General features: G+C 42.6%; 1 non-coding gene and 1 pseudogene across 1 annotated transcript; both read left to right on the plus strand.

Annotated features, from left to right (window-relative positions):
• The first annotated feature begins 2123 nt into the window (after positions 1 to 2123).
• Positions 2124 to 2361, plus strand: LOC122749895 (annotated as a pseudogene).
• A 4602-nt stretch (positions 2362 to 6963) lies between these two features.
• LOC122752328 lies at positions 6964 to 7129 on the plus strand. Its single transcript, XR_006356087.1, has one exon. It is a non-coding gene; the product is annotated as a U1 spliceosomal RNA (small nuclear RNA).
• Positions 7130 to 10233: the final 3104 nt, after the last annotated feature.

Raw genomic sequence — 10233 nt, forward strand, 5'->3', positions numbered from 1 at the left:
TTTCTCTAAACTCCTCCTGCTAATCGTTTCTTACAGGGGCCTTGGGCTACAGGCAAACAACTTAGAGAGAAGGCAGAGGCCAGATTTTCCTGGACCCTGGTAGGTAGGAGGGAGACTCCATTCAGAGAACTTTAGTCTATCTTCAGAGGTCAGCATACCGACCCCAAACAAGTTGACCTATCCTAAAGGGCACCTGGGAGGGGGGAAGGAGACCAAATAGGACACCTCCCCATCTTTATCAGAGGCTAGAGAAGCCTAGTCAGTGGAGCAGGGCAGAAAGCACTGTCTCTCCCACTTGGCTTTCTCTATCATTTGGTGGCTAGGCTAAAGCCTAGGCCTGAGATATGAATCTATCAGCAAGTTTTTCTTCATGTCCCTTCCCAAATTAAATGCAAATCTGGGTTAAGGAGGGATCAATGATGTGGCAACCTCTCCCCCTCCCTAGAAAGAACTATGAACTGACAAGGTGACTGGGAACAGAAGACCAAATTGTCAAGTACAGTAACCACATCAAGGGCAATTTACGTTGAGGGTGGGAATGGGGTCTAACAAAGCTAAATGATTTCTTTTCTTCCTTTTAAGGGTTGAATTCTAGGTTTGGTCTCTTTTTTTTCAAGTTAATTTTAAATTTTTATCAGGAATTTGTCCCCCCTCCCCCACTTAAAAGCATTTTATTTTTTTTATTTTTTTTTATTTTTATTTTTTTTAATTTAATTTAATTTAATTTAATTTAATTTTTTTTATTTTTTCCAATTGCATGTAAAGATAATTTTCAACATTCATTTTTCCTTCCTTCCTTCCTTTTTTTGGGGGGGGATGGGTGGAGCAATGAGGTTTAACTGACTTGCCCAATGTGAGATTTAAAATTGGATATTAGATCATAAATCTCCCCTACTTAACCTTTCCCTTAATTTATCTCCCAGACTAGTAAATGGAAGAAGCTTCTGGTTTTCTAGTTAGAGCTTTTATTGTATGGTAGTCACAAGGTGATGTTGATTAGAAGGATAGGAAAGTAGAAATACAATACAAATAGTCTTAAGTCTAGGCTTAGTCTATATTCCGGATAAAACTCACCAAAACCCAAGGCCACCTTTGGGGGGGGGCGGAGGGAGAGAGAGAGAGAGAGAGAGAGAGAGAGAGAGAGAGAGAGAGAGAGAGAGAGAGAGAGAGAGAGAGAGACCGAGTCGGAGTCAAGTGCTGTTAACTGAGAGCCAGGCCGAGCTGAACTCCAGTCAGCGTCTGTCTGTGCAGCGCAGCCACCAGGTCACACAGCTAGTAAGCATCAAGTGTTTGAGGCTGGATTCGAACTCAGGTCCTCCTGAATCCAGGGCCGGTGCTTTATCTACTGTGCCACTTAGCTGCCCCCAACATTCATTTTTATAAGACATTGAGTTCCAAGCTTTTCTTCCTCCCTTCCCTCCTCCCTCCCCATGACAGCGTGGTAAAGATTAATATCGGAAGTTTTAGCTGAATCATTTGAAAGATTGCGCATGCTACTGAAGCCTCCCTTTTGGGAGGAAAACTCGAACTCGAGGAACTTCGGAGACACGAACTTAAAAGGGAAAGTGGGGTTGGCTGAATCCCCCAGGAACTCCAAATTAGGATGGGCCCTCCCCTGTACCTCCCTAAAGTGGAGATTAGGATAATGAGGAGATGATCAATTATTTTCTGATTATAAATATAACCATTTTCATCCCCCTATTGGAGAGACACCTTTCTCCTTTGGGTGCTCTCCCTGTATTCACTCATAGTATTGCAATAAGACTTGGGAAACTGAGTCACTGAATCTTGTAATTCTTTTGAGACAACTCATGATCAGTTTGATCACCTTAATTCCATCCCACATCACAGTTTCTTCAGGACCAATCAGCACTTACTTACCAAGTAGCCCAATGGAGGCAAGCTTGTCAATGAAGTCACAAATTCATCCAAAATACAGGCCCAGTTTTGTGTACTTTGTCATAAAGGTCAAAGCTGACTAGAAGGCAACCAGCTGGGTTTTAGGGTTGTGGCTTAATGATTGACTCTTGAGGTGATGGAAGAACTTTTAAAGCCAATGTTTTGTTAGTTTGACAAGTGACAATTTTTACCTTTTCCAGCGGTGAAGATCTCCCTGTGCCAATATGCCTCTCTCGAAAGATCTCCTGCACCCCTCTCCCGAGGAGGAGAAGCGGAAACACAAGAAGAAGCATCTGGTGCAGAGTCCGAACTCATATTTCATGGATGTAAAGTGCCCGGGCTGCTATAAAATCACCACTGTCTTCAGCCATGGTTCTCTGTGTCGGATTCTCTACTGTACTTTGTCAGCCTACAGGAGGAAAGGCAAGACTTACAGAAGGATGCTCCTTCAGAAGGAAGTAGCACTAATGACTGAATCAAGATGAATGAGGAAGTGTAAAGAATAAAACAAATTTGGTATGAAAAAAAAATCCAAAACAAAACAAAGAAGTGGCAATTTAGTTGACAAACCAGACCAGAGTAACATGTATTTGGTCTCCTCTGTGGTTTCAGCCCCAAATGTTTATGTGAGGAAAGGGATCCTTTACTTGGTTAACAGATTCGAGTTTTATTCACAGAACCAAATTAGACTGTTTCCCTTTGAATGGTGGCAGGACATTGGCCTCTGGAGCCAAATACTACCATGAGTTTGGTGCACATTGTGTGCCACTGACAACATCATTAGAGCTGGCTTATCACCCTGCAGCATCCTTTAAAGAGACCAGAAAAAACCACAACAGTGCCAAAGATTACCAACTTCCTAACTTCCTGGGGACATGGACCTGAATGTCAAGATCACATCATATGAGGATTTAGAGCAGAAGGAAATGAACATGAGATTCGGGGTGGTAGGAAAGGTGGAGGGGAAAGGCTGAATATATTAGCATTCTTCTAATATCTGGAAAGCTGTTAAGTGGAACAGCAATCATAGTAATTGATTGTAAATAGCAATTGTTTCTGTCTTGGCCAGAAACCCTGAGGGTCTTTCCTTCTCAGATTGATTTTTTTTTTTTGCAGGGCTATGAGGGTTAAGTGACTTGCCCAGGGTCACACAGCTAGTAAGTGTCAAGTGTCTGAGGCCAGATTTGAACTCATGTCCTCCTGAATCCAGCCAGAGCTGGTGCTTTATTCACTGGGCCACCTAGGTGCCCCTCTATTTTTTTTTTTTTGCATGGGCAATGAGGGTCAAGTGACTTGCCCAGGGTCACACAGCTAGTAAGTGTCATGTGTCTGAGGCCGGATTTGAACTCAGGTCAGTGAATCCAAGGTCAGTGCTTTATCCACTGTGTCACCTAGCTGCCCCCTATTTTGTTTTTTAAAAGAGGCCATTCTTTGCTTCATTTCTTGCCTAGCCTTAATCCCTGGGTGGGTGTTGCCTCAGACCAAATGAGATTTGGGAAAGGCCTTAGTTTAAAAAGGCCAAGGTCTCCCATTGCATTTGGCCATATCCAGTCATCCTGATCTATATCTTGCCACTGGATCTAGATGGTTCTGGAATAGAGAGTGAGGCTGGTGACTTTGTACAGCCCTCCCTCACTTAAATTCAATTCACTTGAAAGTTATGATATCATCTTGGGGATATCATGATGTAGGGGGCTAAAATTCTAGCTAGTCTGTATCTAATGAATGGTTGCCAATAAATTATAAGCTTTACCAAGAGTTAGACTTTTAAGCATTTATTAAGGGGAATAAGAATTTGGTGAAGAGAAAGAGAAAGGCCTAGATTCATCTATCTATTAAAGGGAGAGAGCATTCTTAGCTCCACTCTCTGACAGAGTCCACACGAAAGAGAGGGAGTGTCAGCCTCACCCCCTCTTCCTCCCACAAGCAAATGTCACTTCGTGATGCCAAAGAAAAGCCACATGGCCTTGCCCTTAGAGGCCTTCTCCTCATGGTGGAGCTTTCCTACAGTAAGTCTCCAGCAGGTGTCATCATTCCAATCATTACAATGGTTGGCTTCAAGAATGAGAAGGATAAACAAACAAATGAGCTTGGCTCCAATGGGCAAATAAGTAGAAACTTCAGAGAGGCAGATTTCAATTCAATATATTTGAGAGAGTTGCTGCCTCCAAATCTCTCTCTCTCTTTCTCTCTCCCCCTCACTCACTCTCTTTTTCTTTTCTTTTTTTTTTTGCAGGGCAATGGGGGTTAAGTGACTTGCCCAGGGTCACACAGCTATTAAGTGTCAAGTGTCTGAGGCTGGATTTGAACTCAGGTCCTCCTGAATCCAGGGCCGGTGCTTTATCCACTGCGCCACCTAGCTACCCCCCCCCACTCACTCTCAAAATTTTCCCGAACCCTTAGATATAAGTGATTTAACTGTGGTATTAATCACAGCACAGAGCAAAGATATTATGTAACCTGTTCTTGATGTATATTCTTCAGTTGATTTCTTGTAAACTTGTACTTAACTGATGTCTCTCTGTATCCTGGTTCTAAGATACATTGTGGTTAACCACAACACTAAAAATATCCTCTAAGCTGAAGTAGCCATTCAGCATTGAGAACCCTAAATATAACCCCTTTTGTTTGACTGACTTGACCAAACCCCTGAATTGGCTGTCTGCTGAGCATAACTTTGCCCATGTCCCTGTCCGTATGAGCCATGTGCAGGATCTTGATTATGACAACTATGTCTCAACTTCTCTTTTCTGTATCATTTAGATTGTATAATGGGAGGGGTTTGTCTAAAATTAGTAGTGTATAAATATTCAGAAGCCCTGTAGGGGTATAAAACCTTGTTGAGACCCAAGCTCGGGGTCTTTCAGGTCCTACCACTGACTGACCAGCTTTATTGTTAGACAGGTACCCTCTCTCAATAAACCTATCTTTCTATGGCTTTGAGACTTTGCTGTTTCTTTTCTTCTTTGGACTTAGAAATTTTCATCTCTCTCTCTCTCCCTGCTTTGGAGGGGGAGGGAGCCCTTGTAGTACATTTCCTCATCATTGGAGGAACATTGCCACCTCCTCTCATATCATCCTGTAGTCTTTTCTGTCCCTAACCAGAAGTGAGGTTGGTGTTGATATGGGTCTGGGATAACTCAGAGGTTTTCTGCTTGAGAAGGTAAACTGAAGGGTGGACATACCTAAGAAATAGGGGGAGATAAGCTGTGCCCAGGACCAAGATGTCTCCAGAAGTCAGGACCACCACCCCTCATTCAAGCCTCTCCCGCCCCACTGGGAGATAAGCCCATTGGCCATGGCTGCTACCTGAGCTTCGCCTGGGGACATAGATACCACCACCCCTCATTCAAGCTTTTCCCATCCCACCCCCAAAAAGAACTTTCCATTGTCAGGTGGCCACCCCATCTATTCTCTATAAAAGCTTTGGCCTTTCTTCCATTGGAAGAAGAAATTGCCATTTCTTCCCTTGAGGCAAAATCTTTGATTTCCCTCTTGGTAATTTTCTCCAGTGCCTAAATAAAAGTCCATTTTATTCTAATTGGATTTTGTGTGAGAGTTGTAATTCTTTACAGAGAAATACCTAAGAACCCCTATCACCTATTTCCCCTGTGACAGTGTCTTACACCTTCTCTTTGGAAGCTGGAAGACTATTAGATACTGCACTGGAAGATTTGAAGAAGATTCTTGCTTGAAGAGTCCCTAAAGGTGAACTGTCTAAAGAATTCTGAAGAGGGACTCTCCAAGCGAGAGTCCCAAAAAGAGACCCATTGAGAACTCTCACCTCTTGCTAGCTCTGCCCTGACCCTCACACAGGCATTCATCTCCACCAATAAAAATAGAGTCCCATACCAATGGGCTTTGGAGCAGGGGTTATGCTAAATCAATAGAGTGAGAACTAAGGAGCAGGGAAGTGTGAATGAGGAAAGGAGAGGTGAGGAATTTAACTCAAACTTTATCCTCTTAGCCAGAGGCTGGAAAGTGGGGACGGGAGGCATACCAATGAAACCATTTCCCCATCTCCCTCTATACCAGCGTGAGTAGTTATTATTCGAAGGGATCCCTTTTTCAGGAACAAGGTGAGCAAGATGGACTCAGGGACGACCTTATCATACTTAAAAACCTTCTGCTTTTAATTAACAAGGCGCTTAGAGCAACGCATAGCGTCCAAATCCAATCGGCAGGCATTTACCCTTGTGTCCAAGTATCTGAAATGTGAAATGAGAAGGACCGGAAAGCCTCAAAGATCCCCCTCCCTTTCCCCTCCCTCCACAACCGATGATCGCTGTGATCCTTTGCCATTCGGCAAGAGGGCCCACAGATGTTAGGGGCCAGTGTAAGGTGAAAGGGCCAGGAATTTGCTGCTGCTGCAGCGAGGGACGGAGTTGTCTTCTCAGCTCAGATGTGGGAGGCAGCTGTCCAGGGGAAGCATCACAGGAAGGGTCTGTTATACTAAAGACCTGCCAAAGCAACTTGGCCTCTGAAGAACCTTAGGAACGTGAGACCTGTAAGTGACCACGCTGGTGCGGTCCTGGATTGGCAGGAGGGAGTCTAAGGCAGGAAGGGGCCAAACTCCCGTGGAGGTTTGAGTTCTGACAGGCCAGAACAAGGACAAGGACAAGGACAAGGACAAGGACAAGGACAAGGACAAGGACAAGGACAAGGACAAGGATAAGAACCAAAGGCAGGCAACTAAGTGGTTTGATCGGTCAGACTGAGGAAAAGCCTGAGCCTTGCGCAGGCTTTCCATTCCTTTCCATGTAAAAGTTCTCTGAACAGCCATTAGATGGTGGTCTTCATTCAGTCAGGCCTGGTGGGTGACGTCAGGAAGAGGCAGGGCGTATGCAGATGAAGAGGCTTCTGGTCGGGTTTTCTCCGTCCAGAAAACAGATTTTTGAGGGGCCATCAGAGAAGGCTACCCAGTTGGAGCCGTTTGAAGCGCTGAGTTGTGTGTAACTTTTGTGTCTGTCTCGTGTTGTATACGACGCGGAAGTGGCATGTAAATGAGCATGGGTGTGTGGTGTGTGTGTGTCGAGGGAGTGGGCGTGCATGGCGTCGCAAACTATACTTATCTGGTAGGGGTGATTTTTTTTAATTACAAAGGTGGTTTCCCCAGAGCGAGGCTTATCTATTGCACAGGGGATGGCCTGACTTCCGCGATTTCCCCAACTGCGGGAAGCTCGACTGCACAATTTATGGTAGTGGGGCACTGCGTTCGCGCTCTCCTGTGGCTTTGCGCATTCCAAAGATAGTTTCTGCAGGTTTTCGTGTGTTTTTTGTTAGTGTTTGCGTGCGTTTGTTAATGAGTTCTTGTCCTTAAAATTTTAGTTTTTCGTAGCTACGTAGTGTTTTTCTGTACTTCTGTAACTGTGTATTGTAGGTTTTGCTAGTTACTTGTTTTCAAAAAACGGTTTTAGTGCCGTGGCTCGACTTTATACTTTTTTATTCTTTTATGCGTTCAAGTCGTAGTTCCAATTCCCTGCTGATATTTATTTACCGGGACAGTTACAGTCGTAACTGTTTTTCCTTCAGTATCTTTTCTTCCTAACCCAAAAAAGTCCACTGCTTCCCTGCCACTATTTGGTCTATTTCCATTAGGGGAAAAAAGAAAAGACAAGCTCTAGAGTGTTTGTAGGAGCTTTCTTCGTGGTGTCAAAGAAGTGGAAACTGTGGGAATGCCCATCAATTGGGGAATAACTGAATAACGTGGTATGCTTGTGAAAGAATACTACCGTGCTATAAGAAATGATGAACTCAGTGATTTTAGAAAAAAACATGCAGAGATTTGCACAAAATAACGAAGAGCTAAATGAGCAGAAACAAAAGAACAATGTATACAGTAACATCAATATTGTTTCAAGAACGACTTTGAGCGGATAAATTACTTTGTCTATTATGAAAATGCAAATTAACTATAAAGGACATGAAGAAAGTTGTTGTTTGCATCTAGAGAAAGAATTGGTAAATAGAAGTTTTTATAGAAGAATTTTATACACATGTATATATACACACATATATATGTCTGTATCTTATCTATCTCTCTATCGATTTCAACCTATTTGTGTGTAATGGTAGCCATGGTGGAGAAGGGGTAGAAGGGAAGAAATTTACATAATTGTGTTGTATATATGAAAGAAATACAATGTTGTACATAGACTTGCAGTTTCATGTACAATTATCTTTTTTTTTTTTTAGTGAGGCAGTTGGGGTTAAGTGACTTGCCCAGGGTCACACAGCTAGTAAGTGTCAAGTGTCTGAGGTCGGATTTGAACTTAGGTACTCCTGACTCCAGGGCCAGTGCTCTATCCACTGCGCTACCTAGCTGCCCCTACAATTATCTTTTTAATAAAAATGCTTGTTTTATTCCATAAATTCAAAATGAAATTTAAAAATGTTTTTTAAATTATATGACCAATGCAACTGACATTAATCTAATAAACTAGGGTAAGATACTGAAGAGCAAAAGCTTATGGCAAAAACAAAGTTTCTTCCAATTATTTATAATAACATTTATAATCCCCATCCCCCCTCCCTCCTCATCTTCATCTCTTTACCCATCCCTCTGTCCCTTTCCCTCCCCATCCCAATAAGCATTCCCATAACTCCCTCTCTTCTTCCTCCTGCCCATCCTCCTCCCCATCCCCATCCACCTGGGTTCAAGTTTCCCCTCTGGGATACTCTAGGCATAATGAATGTGTGGCCCTGGGAAACCTAATTTGACTTCTTGGTGTAGATAGGGGACAAAGTTTAAAAATTCTGAAAATTAGAGGTTTCGTAATAGGCCAGAGAAGCTTGTTCCATGTAGCCTTGGTACTGTATTGGAAAATTTTTCTCAGTAGCCCTGTTCAGCAGTTTGTTAATCTAAAGTCAAACCAAGTACATTCTGTTGAAGTATTACACACTGTAATAATGGTGTGATCGTTAAAAGCCGGGTTTCCTGTTCTCTCTCTCTCTCTCTCTCTCTCTCTCTCTCTCTCTCTCTCTCTGTTAAGTTTCACAGGGATTTCAAATTTCCATGTCCCTAGCATTCTAATAGGATGATGATTTCGTGCATCTTTTCATGGAAAGGTGCTTGAGTAAGTTTTGTTTCATAAAAATTTTATTTCATAATAGGATATCCAACTGGAATAATAATTTTTTTTTACTAGCTGGTGTTTTTGTTAAAGCATGTTGATGTCTGCTGTTTTAACCTTTTTCCTTCCCTTAATATCATTTTGTTTCATTACCAGGATGACAAACTGCCATAGCCTTCATCTACTTTTTAAACATTGTCCTGTTCCTATGATATCTTTTTTTTTGTTCCTATGATATCTTGAGGCAAACTGCATTTTTATAACAAGTGTGACTTCTATCAGAGCCCACCTTGATGAGGTATCTTCTATCCATTATAATTTTTTCCTTTCCTGAAGGGTATGATTGCTGTTACAATGAATTTTTATAGGTTTTAAAAAATGTTACAATGAATTTCTAATGAAAATGCCAAAAGACAGTACTAAAAGCATATCATAGCCCTAAATTAAGATGGCTAATGAGATGAATGCTCATCCTTGCTTAATGCACCAATGAGAAATTGTTTTAAAAGGCCATAAAGTGGGGCTGCTAGATGGCGCAGTGGATAGAGCACTGGCTTTGGAGTCAGGAGTACCTGAGTTCAAGGCCAGCCTCAGACACTTAACCCTTACTAGCTGTGTGACCCTGGTCAAGTCACTTAACCCCAATTGCCTCACTAAAAAAAAAATAATAATAAAAGGCCATAAAGTATCTTTTTATCTAGTTAAGTTTTGGAGACATCTGATATCAGCCAATAGCCTCTGTCTTGCAGGACTAGAGATCTCTTTCCTATCTAAAACTGATGGCACTATCTCCAGGTGTAGAGCTCTCAACCCAGCCACTTTGCTCCCTGGCAAAGGGGATGGAAACCCTGACTATACTCAGGATCTTGATTGTATTAAAATTGTTGATTTTTTTTTTTTTAGTGAGGCAATTGGGGTTAAGTGACTTGCCTAGGGTCACACAGCCAGTAAGTGTTAAGTGTCTGAGGCCAGATTTGAACTCAGGTACTCCTGAATCCAGGGCCAGTGCTCTATCCATTGCGCCACCTAGCTGCCCCTGTTGATTTTCTTTTAATCCCCTGAGAAGATGTCCAAGAAACTGAGAAAGGAAACCCAGAGTATTCCCGGTGCACAGATGGTTCCTGCCTCTGAAATCATTTTGTTAAAGTAAACTCCAAGGTATGCTGTCCCCACTACTGAGGAAGTGACTGAGTCAGGACCCCTTCCTTTGGCTTCTTCAGCAAAACAGGCCAAACTTGAAGCCCTGACTCCAGCTTGCAAA

This window comes from Dromiciops gliroides, chromosome 3, assembly GCF_019393635.1.
Source record: "Dromiciops gliroides isolate mDroGli1 chromosome 3, mDroGli1.pri, whole genome shotgun sequence".
NCBI classification, from domain to species: Eukaryota; Metazoa; Chordata; class Mammalia; order Microbiotheria; family Microbiotheriidae; genus Dromiciops; species Dromiciops gliroides.